Here is a 10,133-nt window from a genome sequence, read left to right as displayed (position 1 = left end):
GTTACAAATACAACTCATCCCATAATGGTTGGAAATATTTCAAATCATCTTTGATTAGGAATGCTGTCTTCCTCAGACATTTTCCCTGTTTAAGTAACCTTGGGAAAATTTAAGTAGTGTCATCAATTTTTTTCAGCAATAATATAATTAAAATCTTTCCAAAAGCTAAATTCTTATTGGGACTTCTAAATATTTTCAGTAACTCATTCCCTGGACACTCTATCTGAAATTTTAACCCATGAGTCCTTAGCTATATATATTTTTTGCTCTAACCAAGAGTCAGCACTTTGAGTACTAATGCTAAACGCACTAGCCAAGGCAACCTAAACTACAGGTCCACAAATAACTTCCATGTGAATGTTCTTGGCAGTTTAATTCATGGTATACAAAAGCTTCTAATAGCCAACACCTTCAACAGAAACACGAAGAAAGCATGATATATTTGGTATATGTGGACTAGTACACAAAATGTTATCTTTCATCTAATTGCATTATATAAAATTCTTAAACTAATCGAAATGTACAGCAGGAACAAGCATCACTGCATTTGTCTGGGGGATGGGAAAATGAATGACTGAGTAAAGACATGAAAGTCATGATTAATTAATGGGAAGCTGTGAACACTTAATAAATCCTAGAAAAATTTTAAGTAATACTGTATCTGAGTTGCTGATACACATGCTGGATTATTCAGGAAGTGCTCAATAAACATTTTCATTATACCAAATATGTAGAAAAAAAAAAGGTAGGATAGTTAGAGGATGGAAGGATGAATCTGTGTGGATATGCTCTAGAACAAGTACAATGACATTTGAAAAGCAGAATCCAAGTGCTGCTTGTGTGGTTGCCCACTGTAAAATACTTTGAAATTTGCTGCTTATTTGAAAATTTTAATAAAAAGAAAAAATAGGGATGTAAACTTCCACATCATGATTCATGCTGCAGTTCAATAAAATCTAAAACATAATGAGCATTAATCTGCTTTTCTTTCTATTTTCTTTGCAGACGCAAAGTAACAGCCCTTCTCTCATGACTACACATATGGTGCTTGATACAGGAAGTTATTGCCTTGAGCAGGAAACAGTTGCCTACAACTGGCCTCAGGTGATGATGTAGAGGTATCAGATATTTCTGGCTCTTCCAGCACACCTGTCAGGCCAGTTGTTATTGTTATGATCTGTGCCACAGCTTGCCCTTTTTAAAAGGCAAGATTCTTTTGGGTGTTAGGAGAGCCAGATCATTGGGAAATTGGTACATTGAAAATTGTTTCTGTGAAGCACTTAAGAGAATGAGCAAATCAATAAACTGCGAGATGTGAAGTCAAGACACTCTGTCATAAAGGCTAGGGATCAGTACTGGTGCTCTCACTATCCTTGGCTCTTGCTATGGTGTAAATCTAGATAGCCTTAGGTATTTGATCATTTGGTATTTTTCATTATAATTATCTCTTTTGCCAGCAATAAGTGTTTATATATAGGAAAGACAAGTAATTAATGAATTTATTTCCAAAAACATTGGTGAATATCTGCTTCGTGAAACAGAATGGATGCTTGTGTCTTTCCTCCAAATTCTTTTGTTAAGGCTCTGAGAATTCAGTGTGGTTGTATTTGGAGATGGGCCCTCTAAGGAAATAATCCAGGCTAAATGTAATAAGGGTGGGGAACCAGTGTCCCTAGAAGAAGAAATACTACACAAGATATGTGGTCCAACCTTGGAATGAATGTACTGGACCTGGGCCTCCTCAGTTGCTACTACCTGTACAATGGACAGCATGCACACGGGGGACATGACAGTCAGCTCACCTAGACCAGCAGAGGACATCAAGTGCCTTCTCAAAGGATGAAAAGCAGACCAGGATGACCAATTCTGCTGGTGATGCTTTGCAGTAAGTGTCTGGGTCTATGTGTTCACACTGAAGTAGACTTGCTCAGCAACAGACCTTGAAAATATCTTTTCAATTCTGATGCAATGAAGCTGAAAATATCTCAGAACTATTAAAACCGCTCAAGTAAAACTCTCTGAACACCCTTTGCCATAAGGCATCATTAAATGATTATCTCCTATCCCTGGGTACCGACAGCAAGATATGCTCTCTCCCTTTTCCCGTAGCAAACCAGAATAAAACAAATTAAAACATTTGCCCCACTCACCTTCCTCCGTACCTTGATCTTCCCTACCTTAATCAGAGGCCCACATGGGCATGCATTCCTCTCAACTACATAAACAGTATTAAAAGAAAATTTAAAAAGATGAGATATTAGAGTGCTTATTCACTGTATTTTTCTCAGGCAGTCTGCATCTCTCTGCTTCTCCCTGTGTTCACTGAGGGAAGTCCAATGAATACACAGTGAAAAGAAAGCTCAAATTAGGGGAAGTTTGATCTTGGAGTTGTAGCCTCCAGAATGCCGAGAATATACAATGTTGCTGTTTAAATCCAATGTATTCTTTTGTCACAGCCTAAACATTTTAAGACAATGTCAATATTTAGTCTCTACATGTAAGGCTACTGTAGTATCACCGAACCACTACATGACTATAGAATGCAAGTATGTAGAAAACATTTCTTTTACACTTTCATAGATATTGTAAGACACAAAGGCCACAAGCTCATATAAGAAGAAGCTACAGAAAGTATATCTACATATATATTCATGATGCCTGACTTTTATTTTATCTGCTCTATGATACTTCCAACATTTGTTATTCCAGTTTTTCTTAGGAACATTGGAAAAGTGAAGCAATAACTATATTTTTTCATTTTTATTTGAGTGAAGAATTAAATACAATAATTCTGCATTTTTGTTATGAATTACATTAGAAATTCAAGTGCCCAAGACTGTGGGATGAAGTCAGTATCTTTTAGCAACAAGTATGTATTGTTATAATATTTATATTAAAATTAATAAAATTTATTTTAATAACAGTTCCTTATTCTGCATTAAATATAATCCTGTCACTGTGATTATATGCAAATAGTAGAAGGGGAAGTGGCCGCCAATCCTAAGATCTTTCAATCAAGGGTACAAAAACTAGCAGAATAGCTTGTCTACAGTTAATTTTAAAAATTGTACTTTGGGTGTTAACTTTTGTATATGAAAGAAAATATATTTACAAAAAAATTATTACCTATGTGAATAAAATCACAACATTGGTATCTACAGCCAATAAATCAAAATGGAAGAAATGGTCACATATTTTAAAATTTGGTTTAAAAAACATGATCCCTTCTTGGTCTTTTGGCTAAAATCAAGTATAAAAAACATTATGAGTCTATTCATTGTTGGACATAGCTTTTCTCTCCAAAAATATACCTCAGATATTAAAGGGCCATTGATTAGGGCCAAGTGTACTGCAGAAGTAGCTGTAGCATTTAAATAAATGTGCTCTAAAATTTGACTATGGAAATGATATCTTTAAACATTCCTAAATTCAATTTTAAAAATTATAAAAATAGGCCATATCTAATTTTGAATTAAAACAAAAGTTTGCTGTACCTCTACAAATCAAGTCCAGAGAAAAGTAACATGCGTGGTTAACACAGTTAGTAGCACCCAACAGAGCATCAACACAGCCAAATGAAACTCTCCTATATGATTCTGAAGAGCCGCTCTCCTGGCTCATATGGCTGTATGCATTCACCTGGAAAATAAACAGTCATACATAACCAAAGTTTAGAACAAGGATGTGCAGAAGTCACTGTTGTTTAAGAAATAATTGAAATAATCAACAAATATTGGTGAATGTATTTCAACTGATGAACACATGATGGGCATGAGTTCATAAAATAATAGCTGAGTTTTGTTGTCTTTTTATTTCATTTATTAGAGCTAGTTGGTAAAATTGAGCAGAGGGTACAGTGTCCCTCCAGACTTTGGGTCCTATATCTTTAATTTGCTGTATGTTAGCGTCTTGCATTGGTATAACAAACTGATGACAATTGAACCAATGCCAATACATCAAAACGTCCATAGTTTACATAGCTTTAATCTTTGTGCTTTATAGCCATATATTTTGAAAATATGATTAAGATCATTATTCCTATAAATTCAGAATTAATGCATTGATACTACTAGAGTCAAAAAAGATACGCTGTTGCCGTTCTGCAGTAATTCACAAAGAAAAGTAGAAGACGAAAACTCAATTCAAAACAAGATGCAATAAATTCAGAAGCTATTTCAAGAATTATCTTCTGGGAATTTGCACAGGAAAGTGATGTTCAGATGGAGAATACAAGATTTTCTTGGAGGAAATATTTTGGCCTCATTGTGAAAGAAAAACATTTGCCTAAAATTGGGGCTTTTACTGGCATTGGGGCTGGGGTTGGGAGATACCAAGGGAGAAGAGAAAGCCTAAGTTTGTATGGGCACAGAAAGAGGAGATGAATTTGGAAAACCGGCTTTGAAATTGAGATTTTTTTTTAAGAGTCAAATTTGGATTTTAACCTATCAACAATAAGACAATCAAACTTTTTTTTTTTTTACTGGAAGTATAACTGTCTTGTCTATTTTGCTTTTAATTTTACAACACATGTTTACTACACAAAAATCTAGATGGTAGTTTAAAGCATCCCTAGGACTAAAGATCAGGATCGACAAACTCTCACCATTCTTACATCAGTGGCTTTAAATACCTGAGATGCTCCAGCTTCTTCCATAACAGGAGTTACATTCGGCCCTCTCATCTCAGGCACCGGGCCAGCTGCATTAGCACCAAAATCCGGGGTTGACACATTAGCGGAAACATTATCAGCAGAGGCACTTGCCACTTCTCCCTGTGGAGCTGTCAATTCTGCGTCACCTATGAGATAGGCCGCCAAAAGCTTTCATGAATTACTCTCAAAAGCAAATTAGACACTACAAATAAGCCCTATAGAGGAATCTATGGGAGGCAAATGTCTAAAAGGAGAAATAAAGTCAGACCTAAGATGCAGATGATATTGTCAGTATAAAACAGTGGGTAAGTTTATAGGATTGTGTATGTAGAGTGTTTTGGGATGGAATGTTAGCTTTCCTAGTTCTTTGAAGAGCACAGTGGGTCGATGTCCAAGCCAGTGTAGTTTCTTGGATAAGAACATTTCATCTAGATTTGGAGGTGGGGGTGGGGGCTCAGCATAGGTGAGAGGGTTCTAACAGATCATTGAAGAGGAGCACATTTCTTGCTTTCATTCCCCCCGCAGGAATAAAGCTCCATTTTGAAGGGCCCCCTGGATCATTCGGAAGAGACACTATCTTAGGACAGGAAAGGTTGCCACGGCCGGGGTGTCTGCAGGCATCACTGACTCTGTATGGGTACATGTGATAGGTGATTCTAAGGAAGGGATGGATCTCTATCCTCCACTGACTTTGAGTCTGGATTAGTGACCTGGCAGGGTGGCTGCACACATCTAGGTTTGAGAGGTACACACCACAAGTATTTCCTGAAATGTCTAAAAATAAATGCAGAAATAGAAGAAATAAAAATAAGAACGACATTATGAGTTCCCAAAAGTAATAAAATAATTTTTCAGTATCAGAATGTGAAGATGAAGAGATTTATGAAATGTCTAAAAATGAATGGGAAAAGTTATCACAGCATTATTAGTAAGTACGAATAAACAAATTATTGAGGTACACAAATCCTTACATTATATGGATAACATTTTTTGCAAGGCGATTGGCATTATGAAGTATATCAAATGAAAATATTATAAATTAACTCAATATGTCAAGTAGAGAATAGAGAGTGGAAAGGGTCAAAAACAGGTTTGGTGAGGCAAAAGGCTGCCAGGGCTAGAAGACAAATCCTTAGAAATATCTCAGTTCAACAAAAAAACAGGAAGAAAAAGTTAGAAAACCAAAAACAGTGTTTAGGATTTATGGTGCATTATCAAGTGACCAAACATACGTACCCTGAAAGTTCTTGGAAAGCGTGGAAGCAAAGAATGGATTAGAAGGTCTATTCAGTGAAATAATAGCAGAAAAGTTCCATAATATGGAGAGACAGCCAAGTAGAGAAAGCACATGTAATTCCTAATAGGCATGATCAGAAATTATTTTAAGCATGATATTTTATAGTCAGACTTCCAACAGTAAAATATAAATATTCTAAAATATAGAGTAGAGCAATACCAGGTTATCAGATAATGTTTCATCAGAAGCCCTGGAGGCTAGGAGAAAATGGGGAGACATACTTCAGTTCCTAAAGGGAAGAAACTGCATACCCAGAATACTGTATCCAGCAAGGCTCTCATTAAAAAAAAGAAAGAAAGAAAGAAAGAAAGAAACAAACAAAGAAACAAAGAAACAAAGGAAAGAAATTGTCAATCTGGAGCATACTGTTTCTTGCAAAGCTCTCATTTATAAATGAATGCAACATGAGGACATCCCAAAACAAGCACAAATTTGAGAGAAGTTGTTACTGTTCGTCCAACCTTCCAAATTCTGCTGAAGAGTGTGCTGCAGAGAGAAATGAAGTGTGATGGTCATCATTATGAAAGAATATAAAGGCTAAAAAATGTAGTAACAGTACAAAGGAAATCCAAAGCAAATAATTGGAATATTTCTGGAAAATGGCAGGACAAAGTTAATATTTATCAATAATAACCTTCAATGTAAATTACCTAAATTCCTCAATTAAAAGATACAGACTGGCAGGATAGATTAAAAAGTAAGACACATCTGTATGTTGATTGCAACAAACACACTTCAGCAACAAAGATACACCTATATTAAAAAAAATAAAAAGATGGAAAAAAATTCCTTACAAATGAAAATAAAAAAATGAGCAGGAGTGGCTATCCTAACATCAGGCAAAAAAGATTTTAAAATGACAACCTTTAAAACAGACAAATAAGGGAATTATTTAATGATCACAGAATAAATTCAATAGGAAACTGCATCCATAGTAGATGTGAATGTACCTAATGCCAGAGCACTTGACAATTTAAAGGGAGACACAGACCCCAACACAGTAATGACGGGGGACTTGGATACTCCAATTCCGACAACCAACAGATAAACTAAACCGAGTAACCAACAAACCACAGATCTAACCTCCACTGTGCAGCAAGTGGACCTGAGAGCTACAGAACATTTCATCCTACAGCTGCAGAATATCAATTCTTTGCAGCACTTCATGGATCTTTCTCTAGGATATATCAATCTCATACAGCAGTCTCACCAAATGTAAAAAAAAAAAAAATCATACCATGGATCCTTTTCTGACGACAATGGAATAAAGCTGGAAATTAACCACTTACAAAACTGTAAAAAATACAGAAACACAAGGAAGCTGTGTAATATGCTCCTGAGTAACAGTGGATCATAGGAGAAATCAAAAGGGAAATCAAAACATTCCAGGAAGCAAAGGAAGATGATAGAAAGCCATTTCAAAACTTAAGAAACACAGCAAAAGCAGTGTTTAGAGGGAAGTTTGTATAAATCAGCACTTACATCAAATACATGATCTAACAACTAATCTCAAGGATTTAGAAAACAATACACCAAACACAATATTAGCAGGAGGGAAAAATAATTAACATTAGAGAATAGATAAACAAATTGAATACAAAACATTGCCAAAAGATCAATAAAATGGGCCCAGCGCTGTGGCCTAGCAGCTAAGTCCTCGCCTTGAATGTGCTGGGATTCCATATGGGTGCTGGTTCTAGTTCCAGCTGCCCCCGCTTCCCATCCAGCTTCCTGTTTGTGGCCTGGAAAAGCAGTGGAGGACAGCCCAAAGCTTTGGGACCCTGCACCTGTGTGGGAGACCTGAAGGAAGTTCCTGGCTCCTGGCTTTGGATTGGTACTGCACCGGCTGTTGCACTCACTTGGGGAGTGAATCATCAGATGGAAGATCTTCCTCTCTGTCTCTCCTCCTCTCTGCATATCTGACTTTGCAATAAAAATAAATAAATCTTTTTTAAAAATCAATAAAATAAAGAGCCTGTTTTGAAACAATAAAGAAAATTGAGAAAACATTGTCCCAATTATTTATAAAAAGAGAAGGCTCATCTTAATATTACCAACTATGGAAAATGAGATTTTACAGCAAATGCCACAGAGCTAAAAACAATGGCCAGGCATTATTACAAATAGTTATATACTAACAAATGGGAAAATCTAGAAGAAATCGATAGATTTCTTGACACATAATGTCTACTGTTTGCCAAAGACATACTGCTATAGAAAAAGAAACCAAGATTTCTTTGCTATAAAGAAACCAAGATTTCTTTTTCTGCTTAAGACTCTGTTGAAACTCATAAAAACGTTGCTACAGTTGCAAGATACGAAACACACAAAATTAACACACAAAATTCAATAGCTTGTGCATATATAAACTCTATATAATGGTTCAAAATAATTTGTAAATTAAGTAACATCAGAATAGCTACACAAAACTTTATACCTGGGAATAAATCTAATGACACATTTCCACACTGAAATTTTAAAAATTAAACTCCCAGCAGCCAAAATACATCAGTACCCTGTGATGGGGGCAGACACATGATGCCACCTGAGGATTCCCAATGTCGAGAAGGATAGAAACACATACCCCTAAACAAAACCAACACTGCAGATTTCAGGCCACAGTCACAATACCAGATCTCAGGACATACTGCAGGACAGTTATAATCCAAACAGCCTTGCCCAACATAAACAAACAAAAACATATATACACCAATGGAACAAAAATAGAAACCCCAGAAAGCAACTCTTCCATCTATTAACAAATATGTCCTTGGTGAACGTCCCAGAGGCACATACAATAAAAGCAAAAATAGACAAATAGGATTACATCAAGGAAGATCGTGCACTGCATAGAAAACTTTCAGCAAAGTTAAGGGGTAGCTACTAGAACTGCAGAAAGTATTTTCATGCTATGCATCTGACAAAAGATGACTCTCTAGAATCTATAAAGTGCCCCAGAAACTCAAACACAACAAAATAAACAATCACACTTCAGAAATGGGCAAAGGATATTAGTGGGCAATCGTCATAGCATGAACCAGCCAACAGACACATGAACAAACGCTCAGGGAAACTAACCAGAGAAAACAAATTTAAAAAACAACAATGAGGTTTCAAATCACTCCAGTTTGAACAGCTTCAGAAAACAATAAATACCAGAGAGGATATTGGGGAAAGGTATCCTAATAGAGTGTTGGTGGTAACGCAAATGAGTACAACCAATATATAACACAGCAGTGGAGAGTCCTCAGAAGTCTAAATAAAGATTTACCATATGACCCAGCCATTTCACTACCGGTAGTTTTCCTAAAGGAAATGAAACCAGTTTATTGAAAAAGTTACTTTGGGACCCGCATGGTAACGGCTAAATTCTCGCCTTGCAAGCTCCTGGATCCCATATGGGCACTGGTTCGTGTCCCAGCTGCCCCACTTCCCATCCAGCTCCCTGCTTGGGGCCTGGGAAAGCAATGGAGGATGACCTCAAGTGCTTGGGATCCTACGCCTGCATGGGAGACCTAGAAGAAGCTCCTGGCTTCGGATTGGCTCAGCTCCAGCTGTTGCAGCCATTTGGGGAGTGAACCAGCAGACGGAGGATCTTTCTCTTTGTCTCTCCTCCTCTAAATCTGCCATTCCAATAAAAACAATTAAATCTTTAAGAAAATGTAATCTGTAATTCCATGTTCATTGCATGTCAATTGACACCAGCCATGATAAGGGATGCAGGGTCCAGCGTGGTAGTCTAGTGGGTAAAGTCCTCTCCTCGTACACGCTGGGATCACTTATGAGTGTTGGTTCGTGTCCCGGCCGCCCCGCTTCCCTTCCAGCTCCCTGCCTGTGGCCTGGGAAATCAGTCGAGGACGGCCCAAAGCTTTGGGACCCTGCACCCATGTGGGAGAGCAGGAAGAAGCTGGTGGCTTCTGGCTTTGTTAATCCAAAGCCAGAATGGCAGCTGTGGCCATTAAGGCCGCCTGGGGAGTGAATCATCGGACGGTAGATCTTCCTCTCTTTCTCCTCCTCTCTGTATATCTGCCTTTCCAATGAAAATAAATACATCTTAAAAACTTTGTAAAATTTGCCTTTGTTATATACACGAAACAATATTTTAAAATACCAAATGGGAAGCACAACCCCGGGGGCCCTCTCTGCTACAAAACCGCGGCTTCTGTCTGAAGAATTCTGTCAGGA

Source organism: Ochotona curzoniae, unplaced genomic scaffold, assembly GCF_017591425.1.
Source record: "Ochotona curzoniae isolate NIBS_2020 unplaced genomic scaffold, NIBS_Ocur_1.0 scaffold_1852, whole genome shotgun sequence".
Classification (NCBI taxonomy): domain Eukaryota; kingdom Metazoa; phylum Chordata; class Mammalia; order Lagomorpha; family Ochotonidae; genus Ochotona; species Ochotona curzoniae.
Note: the sequence above shows the minus strand (reverse complement) of the source record.